Below are 16,212 nucleotides of genomic sequence, written 5' to 3' on the forward strand. Positions count from 1 at the left end.
TTATGTTCAACTCGAACATCTGGCCCAACACATCCTCAGTCACTCCCTAAGGAAAATTCCTTTGCAAAGTGAACAGTCTAATTGACTTTTGTGAATCAACACTAATGTGTGGAGTTTGGTTCGGTTCCCACATTTGCTCAGGCACAGTAGCCCGATCATTTGAATGCTTCTGTGCTGCATATCCTGCATAAAAAAGGTACATGCACTTTTTTAAAAATGCATCTGCAGGGAAACCACATGGTCTTTTTGACCATGTGGTTTCCCTACAGTTCCTGCACATCAATCAAGCTGCGGGCTGAGATGCATAGGGGTGCCATTCAAAATGAATGGCTGCCACACGTGTCTCACAAGAGCAGCGCGATTTGGCTGTGGTTGGTTGGGGGTGCAGGAACAGGTGTGATTTGTGCACCAGCAACCAGCCCTCAGGCTAGTGTGAACCCAGGGTTAGGCCTGATATGCCATATTGTAACAAGACCTTCAACAAGTACTTAATGAAAACATGGCAACACGGGTCAGATCTAATGTAATATAATAATGCTGTATCCATCTTCTTTGTCTGGACTTTATTATGATTGTGTTCCAGGATTTTCCAAAATCGCAGAGAGACTGATTTGTAAATTGGAGTCAACCGTAAGCCTTTTGGAATTCTAAAATAAAATGCTCATTTCAGTGTGTAGGAATCATGTTTGACAGTATGCCACAACTTTTCCTCCTGACAACTTTTTTACAAAAGAAAAAGCTGTGACAGCACCTGACCACCTTGGAAAAAAATTATAGTTACATGTGAGCTCTGCATGGCTATAATTGGTAGAATTGATTGGAAGGCAACAAAAAATTACTTTTGCCACAGGTGATGGTTTTAAAGTAGGATGCCAAAAATGTTCTAGTTTTACATATGGGTTAGAGGGTTATAATTTATGCCTCATTTTTATTAGTGTGCTCCCACTGGTGAGATCTGTCCTCACTCTTTTCTCTAGGGAGGAAACAAACTGCAATAAAAACAGGTATTATGACCCATGACCAGAATGATCAGATCTAGGAGGGTGCTGGGGTGGGCTGTGCCACCAGATTTCAGTTGCCCCCCCAAGCAATCCTCCACTACTATGGACATTGCGCCTGGGCAGGGTTGCCAACTGTCCATAAGGAAAAGCTGTCCATAAACTTAGGGGCCAGCTGGCTGCAGCTGTGAAGGCTGAGTGTCTGTGACACTCTCACAGAGCCTAGTCAGTACCCTCCCCCCCCCCCCGCATGGATAGGAGAGGATAGATAAGGATCTATCTGTTCCTCCTCCTCCTGCCCCTATCCTTTTGTCTGCCCTGCCCATACTGTAATCCCTGGTGCACAGCCAGTGGTGTGCCAGACCAAGGGGATGTGTGGGCAGGAGATCTGAAGTACAGCAGCCTGAAGATTCAGCATTGTGGCTGCATGACTGATTCCTCTGCTTGAGCCTGCTTGAGCCTGCCTGTCAGCTTTCCCCATCTCCCTCCCTTCTCTCCCCCATCTGTCTCCCCCTCCCCATTCTTCCAGGAGCTTCACACACTTGCCTAGCTGATTTCATGTTCATTTAGCATTAGGGACAACTGAACTCTGATATCAGGGAACACTCTACTGGATTCTGATGTCAGGGGGCACTCCGCTGGATTCTGATGTAAGTTATTGGCATGGTTGGCAAAGGGTCAATTCCCTGCCACCCACATTGGTAGTGTCTGAGATGGGGGGAAGGGAAGGCATTGCTCTCCTCTCTGGCTCTCATCAATGCCCATTTCCTTGAATACTACAAGGCCCTCTACTCTTCTAGAGCCTGCTTTGCTGTTGGGGACCTGACTGCCTTCCTAGACACTGTTCCCTTCCCTATGCTTGACCCTTTGGCCAAAGAGAGGCTTGAGGCTGAGATTTCTCTGGAGGAGGTGCAAGGCTCTCTCCAGGGAGGAAAGATACCTGGGATGGATGGCCTCCCAATTGAATTTTACTCTCAGTTTATTGATCTTTTGGCCCCTAGATTAGCTTCCCTCTTTGCTGAGCTCCTGTTCCAGGATACCCTACCTGCAGCTATTGTTGTTTTAGTTCCCAAACCCAGCAAGGATCCATTAGGTTTTGCCTCCTATCGGTCAACTTCGTTGCTTAATGTTGATACCAAGATCTTTGCAAAAAATTTTGCCACCCACCTATCCACAGTTATTGAGGACTTGATACATGTTGATCAGACTGGATTTATTCCAGGGAAAGGTACTGATATCAATATACAGCACCTTTATCTTAATTTGTCACTGCAACATGACAACCCTGGCACTCATGTAATTGTCTTCCTTGATGCCGAAAAGGCCTTTGATTCTGTTGAGTAAACATACCTGTGGGAAGTTTTACGACGGTTTGGCTTTGGTCCGAAAGTCCGAAGTATCTTCATTGGGTTTGGCTTCTCTACAGGGCCTCCAAAGCGAGGGTCTGCACTAATGATTGGCTCTCTGATCTCTTTAATTTACACCGTGGGACCAGGCAGGGTTGTCCAATGTCCCCTGGCCTTTTTGCCCTTGTCCTGGAGCCTCTAGCTAGTTTGGTTAGGGAATCCCATTCTATTCAGGGGCTGAGGGTGGGGGCTCTGAAGGAGAAGCTGTCCCTATATGTAGATGATGCCCTGCTGTATCTGCATGATGGGGGCCCATCGTTCACCGTGACTTTAGAGCTTTTCAATCTTTACGACTCGTTTTCAGGTATACGTTTTAACTGGGATAAGTCTCTGCTTTTCGCCCTAGACGATAGTTGACCATGTTGGGGCTGCTGACACCCAGCTTTCTTGGGTAGAGGAATTTCGCTACTTAGGGATCCAGGTGTCTAGAGATGTGACCCATTGCCTTGGCTTCTCCCCCTTCTGCAAGAGCAGTGTTGGTCCTGGTCAGCTCTCCCCCTAAATTTGATAGGCCGTATCAATCTACTGAAGATGATGATCCTGCCTAAGTTTATTTCTTTTGAAACTGCCTGATTTGGATCCCTGCATCTGTCTTTAGGGAAACAGATTTCCGTGTGACCCTGTTTCTTTGGAACGGTGCCCTACCCCACCTTGCGAAATCCAACTTGCTTTTCCCTGCTGACATGGGGGAGTTTGGCCCTTTCAAACCTATTATTGGGCGGTGATGTTGGTGTCGGTTTACTGGTGGTTTGGGAAATTTAGGTTTAATGCTGCTGTCTGCCTAGAAGCAGCCTGTTTGGGATCTTTAGCAAATCTCCATAATCTCCCTTATCAGGAACGTAAGGCTTATGACACTATTCCTGGACCGATGCAGGCTACTATACGAATCTGGATTTCTGCTAGACGACGTTTCCTTCAACCTAACCATATCTCCCTAGCCCAACCTCTTTGGGGGAAACCTACACTCCCTCATTTTCATTCCATCCCAGACCCGCACCTTTGGGCCAGATATGGTATTAGAACCCTGGTGGATATTAAGCCCTCTGGGGGGCTATTAACATTCTCTCAGCTTTCCCAGAAGTTTTGTCTCCCACAGAAGATGTTCTTCTGTTATTTCCAACAGGGACATGCAGACAATGCCCAATTTCTGTAGCCACCTATCCTTCAGGGGGACCCTGTCAAGGAGCTGTTGACTCAGGAGGACCTCCGCAAACCACTGTCTACCCTCTATAGAACGTTGCTTGGTGTTAATTCCCCTAAGCTTGAGAAACTATGGGCTATATGGAAAGAAGCTATTCCCTCTCTGGATAAGGAGGATTGGAGGCTCTGGAATAAGGTCCTAAATTGGTTTTCTCCTCCAGGGATAAGCTCATACAGGTCAAATTTATACAGGTCTCTCAGATATACCTAGAACGGGACCCTATCCATCCTCACTGCAGGTTACATCCCAATACATTTCTACATATGTCTTGGAAGTGTCCTAGAATTGTATTATTTTGGTATGATGCTTTTGATCTAATTAATGTACAGCTTCAGTTGTTCTTGACCCTGTCACCTGCCTTAGCATTGTTGGGGCTTGATGATGATGTGCAACATTCCCACCATCTGATGTTGTTGATATCTTATCTCCTTTATAAAGCCAAAAGAGAGATTCTATTAAAGTGGAATTCTGGGGATCCCCCAGTGACATTGTCTTGGGAATTGGCTATTGATTCGGCCCTTCCAATGTACAAGCTTACCTATATCAATAGGGGCTGTCCGTGGAAATATGATAAGGTATGGCTCCCCTGAACGTCTCAGTGAGGGATTGTGGTGACCTATTATTCTCTACTAAGATTTTGTAGTGGAGATTTATAGTAGCATAGCCCTTCTTTCCACCCAGCTTTTTTTCCCTCTTTCCTCTCCCCCACCCCGTCTTTTCCTTCTAACTCTACACTAAATTCACTATATGAACCACTGATGTATTTATATATGTTGATCATATCCCCCCTTAATCTCCTCTTTTCAAGGGAGAATAAATTCAGTTCCTCGAAGCTCATCCATTCTCTTATCAGTTTGGCTGTCCTTCTTTGCAATTTATCCATTAGTCATTTTTTTTCATTCAACCAGCAGGCTGAACGAAGAATATGAGCTGATTCCCCCATCCACATATTCAAGGTGGGTGGGGGAATCAATCCCGCTGAGTGAGACTTCCCTGCCATCAGAATACACTGACCACTGTTGTCAGCCATAGCTGGTGCTGCTGATCAAGTGGAATTTTTTTTTAGATCCTGGCAGTACAGAAGTTGATCGGTAGATTGACTTCTGTACAACCAGCCCGCCCGCCCATACATGGATCAAAATGCGGCCAGTGCCTAAAGCTAAAAATATCCTTTTTTGAATGCATAAACACATATGCAATGGAAACATTTAATTTAAAAAAATGATCCTTTGTCCTGAGGTTTATTTGTGTCTATGAGACTGTCAGTTGTGGCACTATATTTAGTATTTTGTGAGTACAAGGACTGTGGTAAAGGTGCGCATTGTATACAGCAGGCGCAGATTCTGTCCAATCCCCCTTTAAGACCCCCTGCTGGCCAGCTGCAGAGCTATTCTATTCTGTCCCAGGCTGCTCCATGTCTTACATAATCCTAGTCTTACTCACAATTTGTCATGTTGGCATGACTTCTTAATTGTAAACCAGGCAGATTACTTGGTATGAGTATTTTTAATATTGTCAATGTTTATGTATTGTTTATACTGTTTAAAGGCTAAGTTTTCCTTTAGAAACATATTATACATCCTGTGCCCTGCTGACCTCCTGTACAATGACATACTGACCCCTGTACACTCCCCTGACATTTTTTACTGCACCCCCACGTCATATCGCCTAGACCCAAACTTGTTCCAACCCTTCTCATTCACCCTCTCCCACCATTGGAATACCCCAGCACCCAAAAAATGATATATTTATACTTAACTTTTTTTCAAGGTGTCTTCAAGTCCAATCTGGTGTTGTCATATTCCTCTGGCTATGAACAGATACTAAATGCTGCAGAAAACAGTGCCATATAATGATTTGGCACTGCTCTCTAGCATTTTCCTGAACGCCTAGGTTTGGGTCAGAGTCTTGACATCCAGGGTTCAAAGGAAGTGAGTTATATTTGTTTGTGGGTGCTAGGGTATTCAGATGGTGGGAGAGGGTGAATGGGCATCATTCAGCTTGGAAAGTGATCAGGGCTTGATCAGTGAGTCTGCAGGGAACAACACCAGAGAAGAGGTGAGTAAAGTAGCTGGAGCTGCTTTTTTATGTTTAAGGGCTTTGCTCAAGCTGAAATTGGGCTTTAAAATATTCAGCGAGTGTAGTTTAAATAAAACAATTCATCAGGACAATATGATATTAAAAAAACATAGGGGAGTAAGGGACAACTGGTAATAGGTATATTAAAGAATATTACCTAGGCTGCAAAGACATCCATTGACTGTGTATCACAGAAAAGTAGTTCTGTATCAGCTGGAGCGCTAGAATTGCCTCATCTGGGGTTTAAAAGTTATTTAAAGAAAAAAGTCATGCTTTTAAAGTTTCCAGTGTAAAGTAAAACATTTTACTCAAGTGTTAGAGCAATTTATTTCAGTCTAAACAAAAGAAATATGCTTGGCTTAAATTCAAAACATTTTTAAAAGCACATTAGTGTTCCTAACAATCTGCCGCTATTGAATCAGTCACCAGACTCACTGACTTCCTCTTATTTATTCTAGGCTTTATTTAAGTACAAAGTGCTGATTGCTGGTCCTGGAGAAACGCAAAATGTGGTGGTGATATATCTCTAAAGAGAAAAGCTACTCCAGTTTTAAACAAGGATTATTTCAGATCTCTTTCAATAAAGGTTCAGTAATGCATATAGCCAGAGGGTAATCTAATATTTATATAATATCTAGGCATGTATTCATTAAAATGATGGAAAGCTATGTACAGTATCTGTAAAGATAAAAAGAAATCTCTAACCAGCCATAACGCCACCCAGTGGTCAATGCATTAGGACTAACGCTTTCCACATGCCAAAATGACTTGAGTATGCCCAAAATAAAGGCTAATAAATGGAAGATGATTAAATAAAGTTGGCTAATTTATATTCCCTATGCCCTTTAATATTTGAATTCTATGATCAGAAATTGTCATGCTTTGCCACTGATTTGATGCCATATTAGAGCATATTGATTTCATCCTGAATCATGGGCTATAAGAAAATATACCAACCTATTTATGGAAGGTGTTTATGCTAGCATTTACTATCTCTATGGGCAGAACCTGGGCTTTTTGAACTGGAGGGAATATGCTGTTTTTTATATTACATGAACTCAGATGCCCCTGTTCAAGAGGCCTAAAGCCTATACGAATATCAGACAAATGATTGTCCATTTTTTTCTGCATGCTAGTCTCATATTGAAAATGAAGAGGCTACTAAAGTTACGAAATTCTCATAAGACAGAATACAACTTTGGAAACTATGTAATGTATTGTATTGTAAAGTGTTCTTTCTTTTCCAAGCATGCTTGGTCTTGGTAAGGCAATTTTTTTAACAAATGAATACTGTACTGATTAAATGAAAATTGTTAATTCTGGTATTGTACAAGAAACATTTTTATGCTTGTGTCTTTGGAGAATTTTGCATGAACTGTTAAAATCTGCTCTTGAAAGCTGTTTACCAACTATCAGATTATCGGACGATCGCTCTGAAAGCGGTATTTGTTGGCCAATTTTTTCATTGTGTGTACTAGGCTTAAGACAGGCATGAATCAACAGCAATTCTTGACTTTCACCAGTGTCTTTGTACTTCCTATGTTGGCAGATATATTAACATGCTCCAAGATTTAGTTATCTTTCTAATTATTTTTTTGTAAGCGTTCACTGAGCAAAGGTCAAGTGGGACCCATCTAGAAAAGTTACCTTAGCAGACTTAAAGCTGAAAACGGACTCATAGCTAGATATGTTATCAGGGTGATTTGTAGAGCCTGTCTACTAGGATACACTCAAGATGAGCTAATTGCTATCAACATTTCGTTAACACTACAATTTGAACGCACTAAAATGCAGACCTATGTGGTGTGGGAGTCTCAGTTTTATTAATGGTTTCAGGAACTCTCTTCTTGATGTATTTACTTTTTTTTGCCTTGTACATGAGGTACAGGTATCAAAACTGGTAATGGTTTTCAGCTTAGCAAAAAGAAAAAAAAAACTAGATAAGTTTTGCCCAAGAATGTATTATTAATCAACAATTGGTGAGACAGATCTTTCAAACCCTCACCACAAGGATGGAGAGACATTAAATTTACGTTAGCAGTACTCTACATATACTACATCTCACGTTAGCAGTTCTCTCAGTTCTGACAAATATATGCTCAGCCACTTACTGAAATTTGGAACAGATGAAGGAGATCCCCCTTTTTAACTGAAGGTGACAGAGATGCAGACCCCCAAAGACTTCCCAATCAGGCTTACTCAAGAAATCAGTGCAAAGAGTGATTAAAAAATGTGCAATAACCCCTGGCAGGCAATTAGAAATCTGATTGTCTGCTGTAGTAATTCCTTTCCACCACTGAATGTCATACTCAGTCTTCTGGGTTGAAGATTGAGGACAGCCTGTAAATGTAGAGTATCATAGCCCTCCTCCCCCCAAGGGTGCCTCACTATGGCACCCCCCAAATGATGCAGAATGCGGCACTAATGGGATGCTGAAAAAGAGATGGCTATGTTATACAATTAGTATGGATGAAAATGGTGCTTATTGGAAATCACTTTTAAATTAAAAAGAAAATATTTTTGCAATCTTAGGAATCTACCACAACAGAAGACACAGAGCGATGCCAGAGTCTACATAAGCAGCATGCTTCACCTTCTGAGGGCCAAGGTGCACATGTAGTTGGTCTGAGCCTACAGGAACAGACCAGAAGAAACAGGGAGTTACTGGCCAATCATTTGATGAAAGTGGACAGCCTAAGTCATTAGGGACATGAACACAGATGAAAATAGAAATAGTTTATTCAAAATAACCACTAAGGCACACAATGTTGTTTGCAAAAATACACTCATTAGAAGCCTAAACCATGTTGGAGAACTGTGGATTCACAGTAGCAGTGTTTAGAATGAAAGAGTACACCCTTAAAACGTATAAGCTGTTATGCACATTTGAAGCATATTTATATTTGCTGTAAGGGTTCAACAGTCGAACATCTGTGCCTATTGGTTCAAGGAAGTTTCCATTTGCGTGGATTCTAAAGTGGATGTAAATCTCTGACTTAAAAAATAAACAAAGCATATCCTTCTTTAGGGTGTACAAGCCTCACTCCAAAGCTCCAAATGTGATTTTTTGTCTGCTGCCTGCTTGCTCTATCTGCATGAGTAATTTCTGACAGCTAATGCCTACTCCAGGAAACACAGGTGGATGGGGGAGAAGAGCTCCAGCACACAGCTTGTGACTGACAGCCTCAGCTGTGCATGTTTTCCTATGAGATTGTGTGTGGGGGATGAGTCCATTCCTTCCATTCAGGGTTCAGGTTACATCCAGGTCCCTGCTATGTGCACTGCAGTGTGTGACATCAGATCCCTGCCCCTTGCCTGCTAGAGCTGTGATGTGGTATTAAATGTAAGGATTATAAGATTTTAGAGAAGAGATGGGTGCAAATAAACAGGTACAACTTAATTTTGTATTTTTTTGTGTATCACCTGAGGCTTGTCACTTTACTGGATGCTGTATGTGTTTACAACCAGTTTAAGTTACATGCACGTACATCAAGTACCTTTATGAGTACAAGATATTAGTTTTATCTATAAAGATAACCTGTAATACTAAATATTCCTACAAATAGGGTTGAGAAAGCGACAACCCCTTCTAAAATGTCCCACCTGGTGACAGCTGCAGCTCCCATCCCCCCACTGCATATCTGTATTGGTATACCAATACAGATATGAAGTGGGTGGCTGCCAGGTATACCAAGTGCTGTCACATGGGGAGTCCATAGCTCTGTTTAAGCTTCAAAGGGCTTTACTTTCACTCCCTGCAGCTGAACAGAGCACCAGGATTCAAAAGTAGGGTAAATATACCCTGTATGTGTCTATGGAGGTCTTCATTAAACTGAACCTATTATTTTGTCCTGCATGGACAAAGCAGAGATTTACTTTTAGCATAGAAGCCAAGTTGCTCTCTAATTCAGAAAAGCTATCTGCCATTCAGAGGTTCAAAACATGTTTTTACGTACCATTACTGGGTTCTAAATTTAACAAACAAACTTATATTTTAGATGAAAAAAACAAACAAACAAATGCTTATCTTTTAAATATTTTTTGCATTCTTTTAAAATGTTTCTTCAAATTGTGCAATGGTTGCTACCTTAATTTTTGGATAAGTCAGACACTCGGGAACTAATGTGATCCTTTAGAATTTATCTATGCAATTTGCTATGCTATCACTTAAGTCCAACATGCATGGTCTAAATTGCCCCTTTCCAAGTTCAACTTGCCTGGTGACATCAGAACAAAATAGCAAGATGTGAACTACTTAATGCAAACCAGATTTACGATTCCTTGCCACTTCTATTATTCTACATTGTTATTAATTGTAAGATGGTTTCTAGCTGATTGGTACCAGACCTGCTTTTACACTTTGTGTACACAGGCAACCTCTATCCACAAGCTTCAGCCCCCTAGGATCAGCCATGTGTTTTGATGTAAACACTATAGAAAATGATGCATATCAAATGTGTTAACACTTGAAGGCATCTAGATTTTTCTTCAAGTGTTAAGTGATTTGCAGTGTGATTTGTCTGAGATCATCGGTTTAAACTAGAATACATATGGAATTATGCAGTCCACATTGCAGAAGTGAAACTGATTTGGTTTGTATAGCTAATATTCAGAATGAATAATTAGAACAATCAGAAAAATGCCACAATGCCCTTAGGCCATTGTGTACGTTAGGATGCAATAAATTAAGCCAGCTGATGTAATATGTAATTGAAATGCTGATCAATAGTACAGTGTACTTGAAAAAATCTAACAAAGGCAACCAAAAATGCTTGGTTATTCATCATTATTTAAAATCTGAGGTTAGTCATCGTAATAAAAAAAGTAAAGGTATAACTTGCCGGAGTGTAGCCAAGTGCGTCAAATCAAACCATTTTTTTGAAATGGGGAAGGATTAGAACCTGGGTTTTTAATGCTATATGGGTCTCCAATAGAGAGATTTCACTTTAAGTACAATCATAGTGACAATGATTTTATTAGACAGGAAGTCATTTGAGATCAGTTTGAGATGCTTCTCGGATCAGAGTTCATTCACAGCTGCTTTTGACCTGTAGATGACCGCATTCTTACCTGCATTTGCCTTCATAAGTTCCATCAACCTACTTTAAGCTGCTTTAGCAGTCCCATTGACTTGTATGGGGAGAGAAACTGTCCTGAAGTGAATTAAAATCCATGCCCTTATACAAGCACGCAGAAACAGAGAGGTTTCTGTGTTTAGAGAAGGCTGATTGAGCTCTTATTTTGTAGGAGTGAAGCTTGTTCTAGAAAGCCAGAAAACCCGAGCATAGGAGGCAGGGTTAAGTTAGTATTACTCTCCTAGGATGGGTAGGTACAAATGACAATATCCTACAGAAATGTCAAGATTAAGTCATGAAACAGTTAACCATTGCCAAAGCCTGAGAAAAGGTGCTTAGGTGACAACCTGTAGCAAGCTCAACCAACTGATAGATCTGTCTATGTAGTCATTTAAAGAGATAGACTTTTATGTGATTATTGAGAGTTGCTTTGCAAGCCCACTTGCAATTTAAGATTACCCAATAGTCTTTCCATAGCGGTAAGCTCTTGCTGTCACCATGAGAATTGTGCCATTTTCCTTTTAGAGGTAAAAGCTAAAACTCCTTTTTACATTTGTAGCTGTACAAAAAGACAAAAAATACAATAACTTTTTTTTTCAAATTGGGCCGGAGCTGCCCCCTGTTCTACAACAGCAAGAATATCTTTGATGGCTGTTTTGTTATGCCTTGGATTTTGTAGGTATGCAGAGGAGCAGCTGAGGTCTGTTGATTGGTCACAAGGACATTATATTTATTTATTACAGGTACTTATATAGCGCTGCCAATTTACGGAGCGCTTTACATATACACATATACATTCACATCAGTTCCGATCCCTCAAGGGGCATACAATCTAAGGTCCCTAAACTTACATTCATACATACACATACTAGGGCCAATTTAGACAGGATCCAATTAACTTACCAGCATGTCTTCGGAGTGTGGGAGGAAACCAGAGTGCCTGGAGAAAACCTACGCAAGCACAGTGAGAACATGCAAACTCCAGGCAGGTGGTGCTGTGGTTGAGATTTGAACCAACAACCCTAGTACAGCTAGGCAGAAGTGCTAACCATTTAGCCACTGTGCTGCCCATAATACTGTATGTTGCAAAAAGAATAAAAAAAAAATCAAAAACATTAAGTTCAGTAAAATGTTATCTTGTTACAGATATGGTGGCTTTGAGTTTTGAGAAAAATCATATTCAAATCATATTGGGTAATAAAGCAGAAAAAATAGACATGATTATTAAATATGCTTAAAGTGGGTTATGGAAAGAATATTGAGGGGTATCGTTTATACACATTTATTGCTTAGACACAAACATTTTTATGAACATCTCTGAATATTGTTCAGTTGCCCATCCATACAGACTAAAATGACAGATGCCAAGATTTACAATCAGCAAGCAAAACATATTGGCACTACTGACAAGGCTTCTGTGAGTCAGATTCACATGAGGTAGCCATTTGTCCTCAGTAATAGGTTTGCGCTTTGATGTCCCCATCAGGGTTGTATTTAAGATTTATGCAGCTCAAGGCAAACATGAATGATGCTAGCTTTTTGTCACTCCTGTTACACCATCTTGAACACTGTTAGAGGTAGCATGTTGTCTGCTTTATATACAGAGTTACAGTTGGACAATTCAATAAGCAATAAAGAGCATCTACAGAAAAAGTGGATAACTTTGGGTTATATGAGCTAAAGAAATATTTGTTCTCTTAACAGCCACGTCACCCCTCTCCCATTTAATACAATTTCTTTATTTAATCCTAGTTGTTTAGACAAGGTAACAGAATGGTGGGTTTTGGTTCTTATCTCTGCCAATCTACTGCCCATGGCATTCCCTGAAGATTGGTTTGTGGCAAGTATGATCCTAGTCTTTGCACCTGTATTTTCTAAATTGTGCTGTGAGAAGAGTTGAAAAGCGATCAGATACAAAAGGTGCTATCCACCAAAATTCAACAAAGCTTCTCTCCTTCCAGGCTTCTGAATAATGGATGGAATTAGTGTATTCTCGTCTTAAAACTTAGGTTCTGAGTAAGAAAATCCACAAAACACACATGGCATGATTAGGGGTTGATATTTTGCATGGACAAAGGCATTCAACCCAATGAGATCAAAAAACATTTTTTTTCTGCTTTGCAAGCATACATGTTTATTGTGAACTAAAATATAAACTTGTTATGTTTAAGATCTAATATTAATATTATTATGGATTTATCTTTCATATGAGTATCTTTGGAACAATGAGTTGAGGGTGAGGGAGGGAAATACTTGGTGTAAAGGCATTTTTTCAGCTGACAAACCTTTGTTGCTTCCCATCACCAATACAGCAAAAATGTTTTCCCCCACTATAGCAATCTAACACAAGATGTACCCCCATCCTATTGAAGCTGTCTTTGCTAAAGAAAATCCCAATATGTGTAACTTAATTGGTTTACGTGAAAGTTATAGCGTTTACAAATGGCGGTATATATACTGGGATTTATTTTTTATTTTTACTAGTAATGGCGGCAATCAGCGATTTATAGCAGGACTGCGGTGGGCTTTCTGACATCCCCAGTGACACCAATACAGTGATCAGAGCTAATAAAAAGCACTGACACTGTACTAATAGCACTGGGCAGGAAGGGGTTAACATGTGGGGCGATCAAAGGGTTAACGGCAGGGGCGGACTGACAACTCATGGGGCCCTCGGTCAATAGGGGATCATGGGGCCCCTGTGTCCTTGCACAAACTCAAAAAAGCCTATGAAAAAGGTACCAGGGGCATCTCATGGGGCCCCATACTGACCCTGGGCCCTCGGGCAGTGCCCGAGTTTCCAAATGGTCAGTCTGCCCCTGGATATCTGTGTACTGTTTTACTGTTGATCGGGACCCTGTGATTGACAGCTGAAGCTGCGAATAGCGGCGCAGGTAGGGTGCGCACGCCCCCTACCTGAAAATGCAAAATCACGTATATATACATGATTTTGCGCACCCTTGCTGCCCTGTAGCAGTATATCTGCTATAGGGCGGCGGGAAAGTGGTTAATGCCGTATTCTTGTGCCTGACCTCTGATCCCGACTTGGCTTGCCTCTGACCATGCTTGCTTGCTACCTACCCTGACCTCGGTTTGTCCCTGGATTCTGCTTCTGCCTCTTGCTCTTGCCGGATTTGCTTCACCGTTACTGACCCTGGCTTGTAACCAGAATTTTCTTTTGCCTGCCACTTATACCTGATCTGATGGTCTGTTACCAACCTGGTTTGTTTCACCCTGCATCCTGCTTATCCAGCCTGCTACAGCTCCTCCAGTCCAATACGCTCTCATCTGGCTTCTGCTTTCTGCCAAGCATCTATAGCCTGTCACCAGCCAGCTTTTCACCTGTCAGCCTGCCCCCAGACTGCATTACCTGCTGCACCTGTCTGCTGTCAGCTGCTTCTGTCTCCTGGCTTCCAAACAGTGGATGATCAGCTACCACCAGCCCAGACTACTGGACTCATTACAGGCACTCATACTTTGCCGTACTCTCGCAGCCACTGTTCCACTATCAGTGGCCCCTGAGCCAGAGCTGTAAGAGAGGCCTTCCTCTTCACAACAGGCTCAGTAACCATGTACATGACAGTCAGCTGTTCTATTACTATAGCCTATGGGAAGAAACTGATATGTAGGAAGGAATAGTAACAAACACACATCTAAAAGCAAAACAGACCTTCAGATGCAAATAATTAGTAAAGGCATAGCGGTCACTTTGAAAAATAGAAAGCTATAGAAACCAAATGCAAAAAATCCTAGCTAGAGGTAGAACCTTCACAATGTGTTTGACCACAAATCCCACAAGAAGTATTGAGCTTACAGGCATTTTATACTGCACAATTTCTCTTGAAACTTGTACTTTCTTGCCCTAAACCTCAGGTTCCTTCTTTCATATGTCTTTCCACTTGCAATAAAAAATTTGAATTTATTTTTTAACCTGTCAATTATTTAACAACCTTCTCTCAAAAGATCCAGCCGATCTCTTGGCATTGCACAAAGGTGACCAAGCCCTGCTGTGGAGCAACATTCTGTTGTATGTAAAAAGGGAGTCCAAATTCCATTACCATCTCTAATACTGACTATGTGCTTTATTAACTTTTAACAGTTATATTTTTGAATACACTAACAAGGTCAGTATTGCATCTGGTTTTCAAAATTCTTCTTGGCAGATTCAAGAGTTCACGCCTTAAAGCCTTTTCATAACACCCAAGGGAGAAGTGTTTGAACAAACTACCTTTTGTATTCTGAAAGTTAACGTTTTAAATTAATGTTTCTTCCCAAATTATGGAGTCAGCAACATGCTGCCCTTTCTAGTCCATTACGTTTTTACTAGAATTTGAAAATAATTAACATAGCATTCTTTAGTCTGGACTCTGCATAAAACAGTGCAGAAGGATGAACTGTAACCCTATTATATTATAGCCTTCTTCTTTAAAATATAAAAATGCATTTATGAAAAATACAACGCATTTAAATTATTTGCCAATTTCAGATTATTGAGATATCCGCTTATCTGTATTTAAGTAGGTCTTAATGTTCATGTCATAATTATTTGAACTGCAATGGTCTATAGGTACCACGTGCCATATAGTGTTCTGAGGTATGACAAACCCCTTTAACATAATGCATGTGGCAGATCTGGGTCCTCTACAATATATTCCCTTACTAGGTTTACTGAGACTCATGTTGTAAGTTTGATTACCCATGACTTATGCAGGCCATACATGGGTTGAATTCCAAACAAATTTTCATTAGAAAATCGGAAATTTTGTGTATTTTGTAATCTAATGGTGCCACCATTGATTTTGAAATTCAACCAAGCCTTTCATTTCACCTCATGTTCCTACAGAAAAGAATTTTCTTGGCCAAGAATTTTCTTTTCTTTCCAGGGTCACAGCTCATGCCCATTACTTTTTCGATTACATTTCTAGCATGGTTCTAGTGTCATTCATTAGAAATTTGTTCGTTTTTTTCCAACATGCCCAATCACTCAAATTTGACGTTTAGTGGCTCACCAATGGTGCGAAATTCGAATGAAAATTCTTAGAAAACATTTTTTAAAGAAAATTCTTTTGGAATTCGATCCATGTATGGCCAGCTTTAGACATCAAAAGAGACATTCAGGTTTTTTTTTTGTTTGTTTAAAAATGTTGTATTTTTTAAAAATCTATTTTGTATTTGTGTTATCTGGTAGAGAGAATTTTAGTCAGCTTTGCTGTGATTGTGTTCTCTAAGCATTTAGTGCATTATCTCAATCAGCTGCTGTGTGAGCTGGCCCCAAAAGGGTGTGTTAGAAATCATTCTATGTTTTCCGCTTCCCACCTGGCCTATAGACATGTGACAGCCAGAAAGAACATGCTCCGTTCCTGGTGAACGTCATATGATCGTGCTGTGCTGCAGCACAATCTGTTACCCGCTACACACAATGGATACACCCAATGACTGATCACTGCACTGGG

The sequence above is a fragment of the Staurois parvus genome, unplaced genomic scaffold (genome assembly GCF_062004578.1).
Source record: "Staurois parvus isolate SC_StPar_1 unplaced genomic scaffold, SC_StPar_1.0 ptg000066l, whole genome shotgun sequence".
Taxonomy (NCBI): domain Eukaryota; kingdom Metazoa; phylum Chordata; class Amphibia; order Anura; family Ranidae; genus Staurois; species Staurois parvus.